Source organism: Carcharodon carcharias, chromosome 9 (assembly GCF_017639515.1).
Source record: "Carcharodon carcharias isolate sCarCar2 chromosome 9, sCarCar2.pri, whole genome shotgun sequence".
NCBI lineage: Eukaryota > Metazoa > Chordata > Chondrichthyes > Lamniformes > Lamnidae > Carcharodon > Carcharodon carcharias.
In genome coordinates this window covers 86,095,034-86,107,354 of record NC_054475.1, presented here as the reverse complement: position 1 = coordinate 86,107,354, position 12,321 = coordinate 86,095,034, and the positions used below count along the sequence as shown (strand labels likewise).

The following is a 12,321-nucleotide window of genomic DNA, read 5'->3' as shown; positions in this document are numbered from 1 at the left end:
CCCCATTTACTTGCTGACAACCTATTACATTTTACACCGAGGGTGCGCAGCTGACTCGGCTCCGCACCCGCCAAACTGTCAAAGGCCTAAAAGGCCTTTTTAAAAACTAGTTGAAATACTTAATGGAGCTGCCCGTCCAACTTTAAGGTTGGTGGGCAGGTGAAGAGCCCAGGCGGCCTTCACATTTTTCATGGAACCTCATCCATGGGAGGGATGAGGTTTCATGAATGATTTAAAATTTTCAGAAAATTTTTTATTAAAATTAATGCACATGTCCCAGCTCATGTGACAGCTTCACATGAGGGGACACGCCCTAAACATTTTCTCTCCCCTTTATTAAACTGTTTGAAAGTGAAACTAATCTCTCTGAGGCATCTCTGTGTCTCAAGGAGATTTCTGCACTCTTTCGCACACATGCGTGAAAGAGCACAATCTGGACTCAGGCATCCCCCCTCGCCCACACAGGAAGCGCACAGCGCTTCCGGGTGTGTGTCACACTGGGTGGGCCTACGTAAAATGGTGGTGCGGACCCAATCAGGGGCGCCGATCGGGTCCACACCCTCTCGCCCCTGTCTTCTCCCCTGTCTTTCCAGGTTCTGACGAAGGGTCATCACAACCTGAAATGTTAATTCCATTTCTCTCTCCACAGAAGATGTCTGCCCTGTTGTGCATTTCCAGGATTTTCTATTTTCATTTCAGCTTTCCAGCGCCTGCAGTATTTTGCTTTGTGTTGTGTTATTCCCATGTGCCAGGTGCCCCTGTTCTTGTCCTTGTTTTGGAAGGTGCTTTTGAAGGATCCTGTTGTTGTGGAGGGAGTGGATGTTTAAGGTTCTGGATGGGGTGCCAATGGCGTGGACTGTTTCGTCTTGGATTGCATTGAGTTGCTTGAGATCAGCAGCAACAAAGTCAAAAAATATGTTCAATTACATTACCACAAGAGTAGAATATAAATCAGAGGAGGTGATCATCAAACTTTACAGTGCTCTGGTCAGACCCCACCTTGACCACTGCATCCAGTTCATCCAAACAGAGACAGACATTCAAACACTGGAGGCTGTGATGAGAAAAGCCACATGGCTGATCCCCAGAGTCAGGGCTTTGAGTTATGTGGAAAGACTGGAGAAATAGTTAAACCATGGAACTAGGGAGCATGGCTTCAAACTAGGGAAGGTAATTTTAGAGCTGACATTAGGAAATTTTCAACACACAATGAGTGATCTGCATGTGGAACTAATTTCCTCATCGAGCAGGGGAGGCAAAAGTTTTGGGATCATTGAAGAAGCAATCAGATTTGACAATGGCGGGATGTTAGAATCTCATTAATAGCTGAATGAAGATGGGCTGATACTCCAGCTGACGCCTAACTATTTTCTTATACAAGTTCAACATCACCTCTTAGCTCTTGTACTCAGTGGCCCTATTAACAAAGCCTAGGATACTATACGCTTTTTTAACTGCACACTCAACCTGTCCTGCCATGTACAAATTAATTCCCCTCTGTCCGTAAAGAGGTGGTAAACTGTTAAACTCACGGCAAAGATGTTTGAACAACATTCCCATCGGCAATTAACAGGAAAACACTGCAGCAAAATTGACCCCAACAACACGCAACTGTAGCCTCACAAGAACTGGGGATCTATGATAAAGGATGCAAAAAGGCTGTCTGTCTTATTTTGGCTTATGGGACCAAAGGGGAAAAGGCCATATATGCACATATACAGCCAGGTCCTTCTGCTCCTGCACCCCTTTTAGAATAGTAGCCTTTATTTTATACCATATTTCTATGTTCCTACTACCAAAATGTATCACCTCACATTTCTCCTCATTGAACCTCATCTGCCACCTATCTGCCCATTCCACCAACTTGCCTACTTCCTTTTGAAATTTGACACTTTCCTCCTCGCAGTTCACAATGCTTCCAAGTTTTGTATCATTTGCAGATTCTGAAATTGTTCCCTGTACACAAAGGTCCAGGTTATTAATTTGTCTCAAAAAAAGCAGGGGTCTAAATGCCAACACCTGGGGAACTCCACTACAAACTTTCCCCCATCCTGAAAGCACCCATTTTTTTCTGTTTCCTGTCAACAAATTTTGTATCAATGGTGCCACTGTCCCTTTCATTCCATGAGTAATGTTCCCAAACAGTTAATACAGTGTGTTGAGATACACAACAAGGAATATAATATATAAATACAGAGAGGTATTTGACCCGAGTGAGAGCACATCTGGAGTACTACTTGCAATTTTGATCTCCTTACTTCAGAAAGAATATTCCGTTATAAAGGGGTATGGAGAATAGCAACATAGTTGATTCCAGAATTTAAGGGAATGAGAAAAAATGGAGCAGAGAAGTTAGAATTGCTCTGTAGCCGTTGCGAGAAAGTAAATTTTTTGCATCCCATTAATTTCCATTTTGATGGCTGGGGCTTACCCAAGTAACATTTTCTAATTTTCTATTCAATTTTAGGTTGGGATTTACTGGTTAAATTTACAGGATTATTTCTGTACTGAGTGGATTCTCATTACAATTGCTCTGTGTCGTTGAAAACGGAGTGAACACTCAGACCCAGGAGGTTTGTCTCAGAAGCCTTTATTGAATTGTGATATCACGGAGAGCCCAGCAGCATACAATGTAGCTAGCCGGCACTCTGAGGAAGCATCAGAGTACACACATAGTTATAGTAAAAGCTTGCGTAATTAATAATGTTGAAATTTTGTCTTTGGTATGCATACAATTGTTCTGTCTTAGTTTATAATTATGCAAAAGCCTTGAGTAGTTACACAAAGCCTTGAGTAGCCCATCTGGCGACTAGTCATCTGGATAGACAACAGATAGCATGACTAGGCCTGTCTTATGTGCTGATAACAGACATCCTAACTTTGTTTTAAGGACTCTTGGTAGTTTGTTTATGTACTTGTTTTTCTTCCTTCACAATAGCTGACAGCGCAGGTTTGTCTGCTACTGGTGCAAGGAGACTTCGTTGTAGTATTCCACTATGGTTTAACCACTTAACCCTTTGTTATCCTGTAGATGTATTTTATTCTCCCACACTCTGCTGGAACTCATTTGTCTAAGCTGGATCTATGGTAAATAAAACAGGAAAAACACTGAAAAAAATTAATAATTACAATAAAAATGTTATGACACAGCAGTTGGTAAAGCTGAGTCATTTTATAATCACAGAGGGAAACTTTAAACAAATGCCATATCCTATATTTTTAAGTGGTATGTTTGAGATGCAGCTCTAAATTCAGGTATCAGACCACCAGTTCTTGAGGGATTTTATTTCAAGCTACATGAAACATTTATTAATTTGCACAAGTTAAATATATACATATGGCTACAAATTACCACTATCATAACCTTTAACAAATTTCTAAAATAATCTCCATTAATGCAAAAATGACCCATAGACTTTAAGCAGACACCAGACAAAGCATTTTCACCTTATAAATTCAAAATGAGGTTCCTTTTACCTTGGTTCCTGTGCAGACAGCTGTAGGCTTACAGCTGCTTTGATGTTACATGCCACTGCTCTGCACATACAAAAATGTTGTCTGTTACACCCAGCACATCTCTTTGAATGTAAATTCTCATTGTATCACCAGCCTCTTTGAACTTCACTTCTAACAATAGAACCCTCTTCATAGTACCAATTTTATTAGTAATATAAGATTGCTTGGTCTCTGCTAGCTAGGTGCCAGATTTCACTCCCCTTCTTGAATACTCTATTTAAAAAAAATGGAAATATACCCCTACTTTTCTGACATCTCAAAACTAGTATATATCAAAGCACCCAGACTAGCTGGCTTTAATCTACTTAAGACACACCCACAAAGTAAACCTTTATTTTAAAAAAAAGTAATTTCCCACAATATTATATATTTTAATAGCTTCATGACAAAAATTACTTCAGAAAAAAACATGAAAATGAACATGATGTAAATTGTCCCTCACTTCTGAAGATTATGAGAATTCAAGTTCTCTCCCAAATTGTCAAAGTCTTTTCCCTATTTGGTCCCATGAGCCAAAATAAGACAGACAAAACCTTTTGTATTCTTTATCACAGATCCCCTGGTTCTTGCGAGGCTACAGTTGCTTGTTGTTGGGGTCAGTTTTGCTGCAGTGTTTTCCTGTTAATTGCCGATGGGAATATTGATCAAATATTTCACCAAGTTTAACAGTTTACCACCTGTTACAAACAGATGGGAATTATTTTGAACAGCCCTGATTTCTCCTCTCATGACCCATCTGTAAATATTAACATTGCTTGGTCTCTGCTAGCTAGGTGTCAGTCTTTGATTTTTGCCCTTTATAAGTGGTGGCGTACTATTTCCCAACACTTCAGTTTTCGAGTGATTCAATCCTCTATTAATAACCCAACAACAAACTCGAGATAAGGTAAAATAAGAGGATTGGTTTATTCTACACACACACAAAACGCGGGAATGGAGTTTCACAATCTTTTCCCCTCCCCGACCCTTTTGCACTCACATGAGGGATAAGGGAAAGAAAGGTGTTGAGGGTAAAGACCACAATAAAAATAAGAATTATGGTTTCATGTGAATCCAAAGCCCAGGATCAAAAGTCCAGTAGCATACTCCTTCAGAGGTTAGCAATTTGAAGCTGTTGCAGGGTCTTCTGGCTTTCCAGAAGCAAGGACTTCCACAATGGGAGAAAGTACATAGAGATGAATCAGTCTTGAAGGCACAGATCCAGACGTTACAAGATACCAGTGATTAACAATGTAGACGAGGGCCACACCATTGACCTAGACAGAGCTCTTCCTGCTGACACCTGTTAATGGTAAAATGGTAGCCAGTGGCAGGCTGCTTAGCTGGAATCCTGCTTCTCTTCCGAGGTCAAGTGGGGACTGAAGATAAAATTCAAGAACTTTATAATTAAAGGAATTCAAACAGTCTCGGTCATGTGACAGGTTTGTTGTCCGTTGAGCTATTCAGTTAATGAGGTGCCTGGTTGAAGCCAATTGTTTTGTAGACCAGGCCATTAGCACAGCACTGGAGAAAAGGTGTCATAAATGGCTCTACCTTTAACCATAGCTGGCTGGTGCAGACTTATCATCTATGCATCCTTTGTTTTGGCTTAGCTGAGTTATTTGTACAATACAAATCCAGGATGATAAGATAGCCTTTTTCCATTGGAATTACTTAGAATCATCCAGAAACCAGCATGTGATTGGCTGCAGCCATTTTTATCAGCCCAGCGATTGTTAAGAAACAAGCCTGAACTGGATCCTGAAATAACTCAATTGGAAGCCAAAGAAGAGGGAAAATTCAATGGTTGAAATTATCTGTAAGGCAAATACATGTACCACAGCAAACTCTTTTAGTCTTACACTAGAGCAACATGCTACATTATATTACAAAGTTGGGTATGGAAAAGGCAGTACAAACGAGTGAGACTTTAGCCTCGCAAAGTCAGGGCTAATTAAGATTTGTAGCCAGGAAATTACAGGTAAAAGTTTGTCCTGAGGCCAAAAAGCCCAAGGTACTCAAGATACTTTTGGAGAAGTTAGACCTCTTCCCTATCCAGAACAAATAGAAGAATCAGAACCAAACAATGATTGGAGACCTCTATTCAAGATAGTTACCCAAGCCACAAAATGGCTGTTAGAGCTGGAAAAGAGGAAACTAGAGACAAGTCACATTCCACAATGATGAGATATCCTTTGTCCATTGGAGCAGGTTAGAATCTTCCAGAAACCAGCATGTGATCAGCTGCAGCTATTTTCATCAGCCCAGGATTATCATTTTGGAAAACAGACAAAAATATTTCATAAAGTAGCCAGGTAGACATAGCTATATATATATATATATATATATATATATATATATATATATATATTGTTTTCCTTCCTTTCTTCTGGCTGGGCCACACTCGACTCAGTCAGTTACCAGCTTCTCCCAACAATCAAGGCAGAAAAACCAACTGGACAGGATATCCAGTGTTGTCATATGTCTCTTCCCTGGTAACCAGGTTGGTGACAGGGAACAACTTTCTCATCCAATTGGAAATCCTGAGTGATCCTTTCTCTGATTTAACCTGTTCATTAGTGATCCCCAGTATGAGATGAACTTCTACAGTAAACAAGCTGCCCTGAAGACTGGACAAACCAAGTGATTGTGTCTCTGCTTTCTTGTTGTTCACAGGGGTAAACAGATTCATCAAGGACATTGTGATGATGATTGGGGAAAGGAATTGGCTCTTCTGGCTGTGGTGGAAAGTGTGTTGGATTTTTATCTCTCTGTGTTTGCTGGCAGTAAGGAGATGTTACATCTTTTAATGATTTGTTACTATGTGCAGTTGGTCTATCTCATTATGTTTCTGATCTTATTTTCTATATTCCTTTCACTCAGGTAATCTTAATCTGGCCATTAGTAACATTTACCCCACCAACATATGGACCTGTTGAGTACCCTGTCTAGGCAACAGCACTTGGCTGGTTATGATATTTTCTGCATTATGTGGGTCCCCATTATTGCCATTGTGAGAGTTGTCCAAGTTGAGGGCTCCTTGTGCCAGGTAAGGAAATCTTTTAAAGATTAGGGAATAGAATTTCTGTGCGATTCTACCAATTTCTCATTTTGCAACAACAACAAGTTGTATCTATATAACATCTCTATTGTAATAAAACATCTCAAGGCACTTTACAGCAGCATGTGAAAGCAAAATCTGACACTGAGCCACATAAGAAGATACAGGGCAGACGATCAAGATCTTGGCTGAACAGGTAAATGCGGAAATGGAGGTGGAGAGATATAGGGGGAAATCCAGAACTGAAGGACTTGACTGCTGAGCACATGATCACCAATGGTGGAGTAATTCAAATCAGGAATGCTCAAGATGCCAGAATTGGAGGAGCGTAGATGTCTCAGAAGGTTGTTGAGCTGGAGGGAATTACAGAGACGGGGGAAGGGGGGTGTGGGGTCGGAGTGGGGGTGGGGGGTAAGGTCATGGATGGAATTGAAAAAAATGACCCAGATTTTCATGGAGTTGGAACGACCATAGGGCCATTTAAAAATGGCAGGCGGGATCCAAATCTGGGATAGCTGCTCCAACCCGCTCACCCACACTTCTGGCTCCACAATTTTTGCTGGCACAGGCTAAAGGTGCAAAATCCAGCCTGTTAATCCTTACCTGATTTGTATGCCCACATATTTCATCCTTGTAAATCCTTTCTGTACCTTCATTTATATCCCTTTCATAAAATGGTGCCCAAAACTGCTCACAGTCCTCTAATTATGGTCTGAATAAGCTTCAATACTGTTTAGCGTAACTTCCCTAATTTTCAATTCTGTCTCTCTAGAAATTAAGTTTAGCGCTTTGTTTGCCTTTTATGGCCTTGCTAACCTGTGGCACAACTTCTTGTGTTTGTTGTATTTGTACTCCAAGAATCCTTTGTTCTGCTACCCCACAAAGATTTGCACCTTCTGATTAATAAGTGGCCTCCCTATCATTTAGGGAGAGGTGGTGGTGGCATGGTGATATTGTCACAGGACCAATATTCTAGTAATGCTTTGGGGACCTGGCTTCAAATCCCACCACAGTAGATGCTGAAATTTGAATTCAATAAAAATCCGGAACTAAAAGGCTGCCATTGACCACAAAACCATTACTGATTGTCATAAAAATCCATATGGTTAACTAATGTCCTTACCTGGTCTGGCCAACATATGACTCTAGACCCACAGCAATGTGATTGACTCTTAAATGCCCTCTGAACAAGGGCAATTAGGGATGGGCCATAAATGATGGCCTAGCCAGTGACGCCCACATCCCATGAACAAATGAAATAAAAACCCTCAATTTTGTATTATCCACTAATTTAGAAATTGCATTTTTGATTCCAAAAGTTCAAATCATAATGGAAATTTTAAACAGTGATGGCCCAATTCCTGCTTTCTGCCTTGCATAATCACTCTTTTCTCCCATTCTCTGCTTCCTGTCTTGAAGACAGTTTGCAGTCCATTCTGCCACTTGATCACATTCTCTGACTTTTTTCATTAGTCTGCTATGGGGCAATTTATCGATGGCTTCATAAAAATGCAGATAAGTTACATCTACTATATTACCATTGTCTACTTTCTCCGTTATATCCTCAAAAAATTCAAGTAATATTTTCCCTTTTGAAACCCATGCTGACTTTTCATTATATTTTTTTCATTTCTAAATGTTCTTCTATTTTCCCTTTAGTAGAGATACCATTATTTTTCCAACCACGGATGTCAAGCTGATTAGTCCATAATTTCTTGGACATGTTCTGCAACCCACCTTCGTAAATTCAAGAATTACATTAGTTTTACACCAGTCCCTTGGCACTACCCTTTTCTGACAAATTATTAAATACATGTAGTAATTATGCCTCTGTATTCTCTTCCCTAGATTCGTTTAAAATACCTTGATGCAATCTATTGGACTAGGGGTTTTATTATCTGAGTTTGTTTAGTTTATTCAATACAGCCCTTTTTAATTTGAAATACATGGATCATCTCATTGCATCATTCAACGTCATATCCCACCCCCTCCCCATCCCTCACTTCGATCTCCCTTATAATCCAAATAATAACTTAATATTTCTTCAGGTTGGCATGTCCCTAGGTCTGATGGACTTTATTCTAGGTTCTTAAAAGAAGTGGCTAGTGAGATATTTAATGCATCGGTTTTAATTTTCCAAAAGCTCCTTGATTAGGGAAAAGTTTTATTAGATTGGAAAATAGTGAATGTAACTCCTTTGTTCAAAAAGGGAGGGAGACAGAGAACTGGAAACTACAAACTAGTTGGCTTAACATCATGCCATAGGGAAAATGTTAGAAGTTATTATTAAATATGTTATAGCAGGGTACTTGGAAAAATTTGGGGTAATCAGAAAGAGTCAACATGGTTTTGTGAAAGGGAAATCATGTTTTACCAACCTATTGGAATTCTGTGAAGAGGCATTTGATAAGCTGCCACATCAAAGCTTATTGCCGAAACTAAAAGCTCATGGTGTAAGATATAACATATTGACATGGTTAAAAGACTGGTTGGCTAACAGGAGACAGAGGGTAGGCATAAATGAGTCATTTTCTGGTTGGCAAGACGTAGTGAGTATGCCACAGGGATCAGGGCTGGGGCCTCAACGTTTTACAATTTATATAAATGACTTGGATGAAGGGACCGAAGGTATGGTTGCTAAGTTGCTGATGATACAAAGATAGATAGGATAGTAAGATGTGAAGAGGGCACAAGGAGGCTACAGAGAGATATAGATAGCTTCAGTGAGGGGCAAAGACCTGGAAAATGGAGTATAATGTGGAAAAGTGTGAAATTGTCCATTTTGGCCAGAAAAATAAAAAAGAAGCATATTATCTAGATGGTGAGAGATTGCAGAGCTCTGAGATGCAGGGGGTTCTAAGGGTCCGAGTGCATAAATCACAAAAGTCTGGTCTGCAGGTACAGCAGGATATTCCAAAAGCTAATAGAATGTTATCATTTATTGTATGGGGAATTGAATACAAAAGTAGGAAGGTTATGCTTCAGTTATGCAGGGCATTGGTGAGACCACATCTGGAGTACTGTGCATGGTGTTGGTTTCATTATTTAAGGAAAGGTGTAAATGCATTTGAGGCAGTTCAGAAAAGGTTTCCTAGACTAATACCAGGAATGGGTGGGTTGTCTTATGAAGAAAGGTTGGACAGACTAGGCTTGTATCCACTGGAGTTTAGAAGAGTAAGAGGTGATTGGATTGAAACATCTGAGGGGTCCTGATAAGGTTGATGTGGAGAGGATGTTTCCTCCTGTGGGAGAATCTAGTACTAGGAGGCATTGCTTAAAATTAAGGTCTCGCCAATTTAGGACAGAGCTGAGAGTTGAGAGTCTTTGGAACTGTCTTCCTCAAATGATGGTGGAAGAAGAGTCTTTGAATATTTTTAAGGCAGAACTAGATAAATTTTTGATAAGCAAGGGGGTGAAGGGTTATAGGGAGAGGGCAGGAATGTGGAGCAGAGATTAGAAACAGATTAACCATGATCTTATTGAATGGCGGAGCAGGTTCGAAGGGCTGAGTGGCCTCCTGTTGTTTCCAATTTGCATGGTCTGTCATCTCGCTATTGTTACCTGTGGTATTATTCTGTCTATCTCTTAATGGTCCCATTTCCAACACAGCCTACCTCTTTTATTGATGTGACTGTAAAATGTTTTGCTATTTTCATTTAATTTCATCATTCCTCTTTGCCTTCCTAATTGTGTTTTTGACTTCTCCGCTAATCCCTTCATGTTTTCTCTTATCCTGTTGCCTGTATCCAAAATTTACATCTCCCTCCTCACCCTCAATTGTTCCCTTTGGTCTTTATTCAACCATGGAATCGCATGGTGTTTAGTTTGACCTCTCTTTTTAGTCAAATCTATTTCCCCTGCACTGTTGGTCACTGTTTTGAATGTCTCCCATTGATATTCTGCACTATTGCTGCACAATATTGGTGCCCATTTCATTTCCCCATGTTCTGGACTCTGTCAATCAAAATCAACTTTCTTCCAATCTATTAACCTGCTTTCCCTCACACTTATGCCCTTCCCTATGGTCATCTTAAAGTGAATTATATTATTGCCTAGATGTTCACCTACATCTCTTATCTGCTCTGGACCATTCTTTATTAATGGCTCCAATGACATCTTCCCATTTTGGATTTTCTTTATATTTTGGGTTAGAAAACAGTCCTGTACACAATGTAAGAGCTCTATCCATGTATCCCCTTGATCTATCTCTTTTCAATTAATATCAGACAGGTTGAAATCCCCCATGATTATTAATATATGTTTTTACTCAATTCCCTCATTTTTATGCATACTTCTTCCTCCACCTCCCTCCCACTATTACAGGATCAATAAATTATTGTAATTGATCCTTTATTAACTGTTATCTGTATCCATTTGGATCCTATTTCTGTCTTGCCAAAATGTCCCTTTTTTTCTACCGTCATTCTGCTATCCTGAATAAGCACAGCTATTCCTTCTCCCCTTATTCCATCTCTTATCTTTTTAAATATGTTTTATCCTGCAATGTTTAATTCCCAGTTTTCCGTAGCCATTTCTAAGTGATCCCAACCATCTCTGGTTCCTCCCAATGAGTGATCCTCCAACTCCCCTGTTTTATTACATGCACTGTGTGCATTGCTGTACAGACATTTTAAATGACTTTTAATCAGATTGCATCTCACTTTATGTTAAGTCACCTATTTTAGATTCTGGCTCCATAACTCTATTTATTCCTTTGCTATAAATATCCTGCCATACCTTATTCTTTCAAATGCTCTCCTTCCCTCCTCTGTTTATATTTAGGCAGCTTATTTTTTGGAGAGAAAAGTTTGTATTTTAATTGCCCATCCCTGTTTGCTCTTCAGTAGGTTCTTGTGGGGCTTTTTCTTGAACCGTTGGAGACCGTGTTGTGAATGTGCTCCCACAGACCCATCAGTGCATAATGTTTCCCAGAATGAGTGACCTGGAGATGTGTAAAAGCTCATTAGAATCAGTTAGTGATGTGTTCTCTATCAAATGGGTATTGTTTAGATGTAGTAGCTATTTTGTCAAATGAAATGAAATTGACTCAATAACTCTGCTTTAATCGATGTGGCAGTGACTGCAGTAAAGTATTTTTAACAGTGATTATTTAGATGTAATACATGCTGCTTCAGTGTATCTCACTGCCAGTATACAGCCTAATAGACATGGGAGTATCGTCTCTGTGATAAACATATGGGTTAAATAGTTTTTGGTATTTTGTGAATTGTCAAGTGTTGGAACAAACTGCAGGACAATCTGTTTAGGAATGGGGTTTTTCCAGTTGGATGTTAATGGTGGGTAGAAATCAGGCAGAAATATTTAAATGTTTCACTTTTCTTTCCACAGAAAATTTCTGCCGCTTGCACATCAGCTCCTGATTGGGGTCCGCACTTGGAATATCACAGAGGGGAAAGGTACAGAAAGAATCTTGATTCTCTGGAAGGACCTAACCGAGTGCAACTTCTTACTCTGCCTGAGATGTGAGAAATGACGGAGAAATTTTGAATAATTGAATCATAGAATAGTTAAAGCACAGGACAAGACCATTTGTCTTTGGGGAGAATTTTCTCCCTATCGGGGCTTGGGGGGGTGAGGGGGCGGGTTGTGCGGGGATGGGCGCAGAGAGATGCGGACCTGATCGGTGCTCCTGATCAGATCCATGTGGACATTTTACGTGGGCGGGCCAACTAAGGCTCGCCCAGCGTGATGCACACCCGGAAGCGCTGAGGTCTCCCTGTGCGGGCTGGGGGGTGGAGGGTGTC

The 12,321-nt window shown here is 40.1% G+C and overlaps 1 pseudogene; it reads left to right on the top strand.

Annotated features, from left to right (window-relative positions):
* The window catches only part of LOC121282437, a 38,520-nt pseudogene extending 26,477 nt beyond the window's left edge, over positions 1-12,043 (top strand).
* The last annotated feature ends 278 nt before the right edge of the window (positions 12,044-12,321 follow it).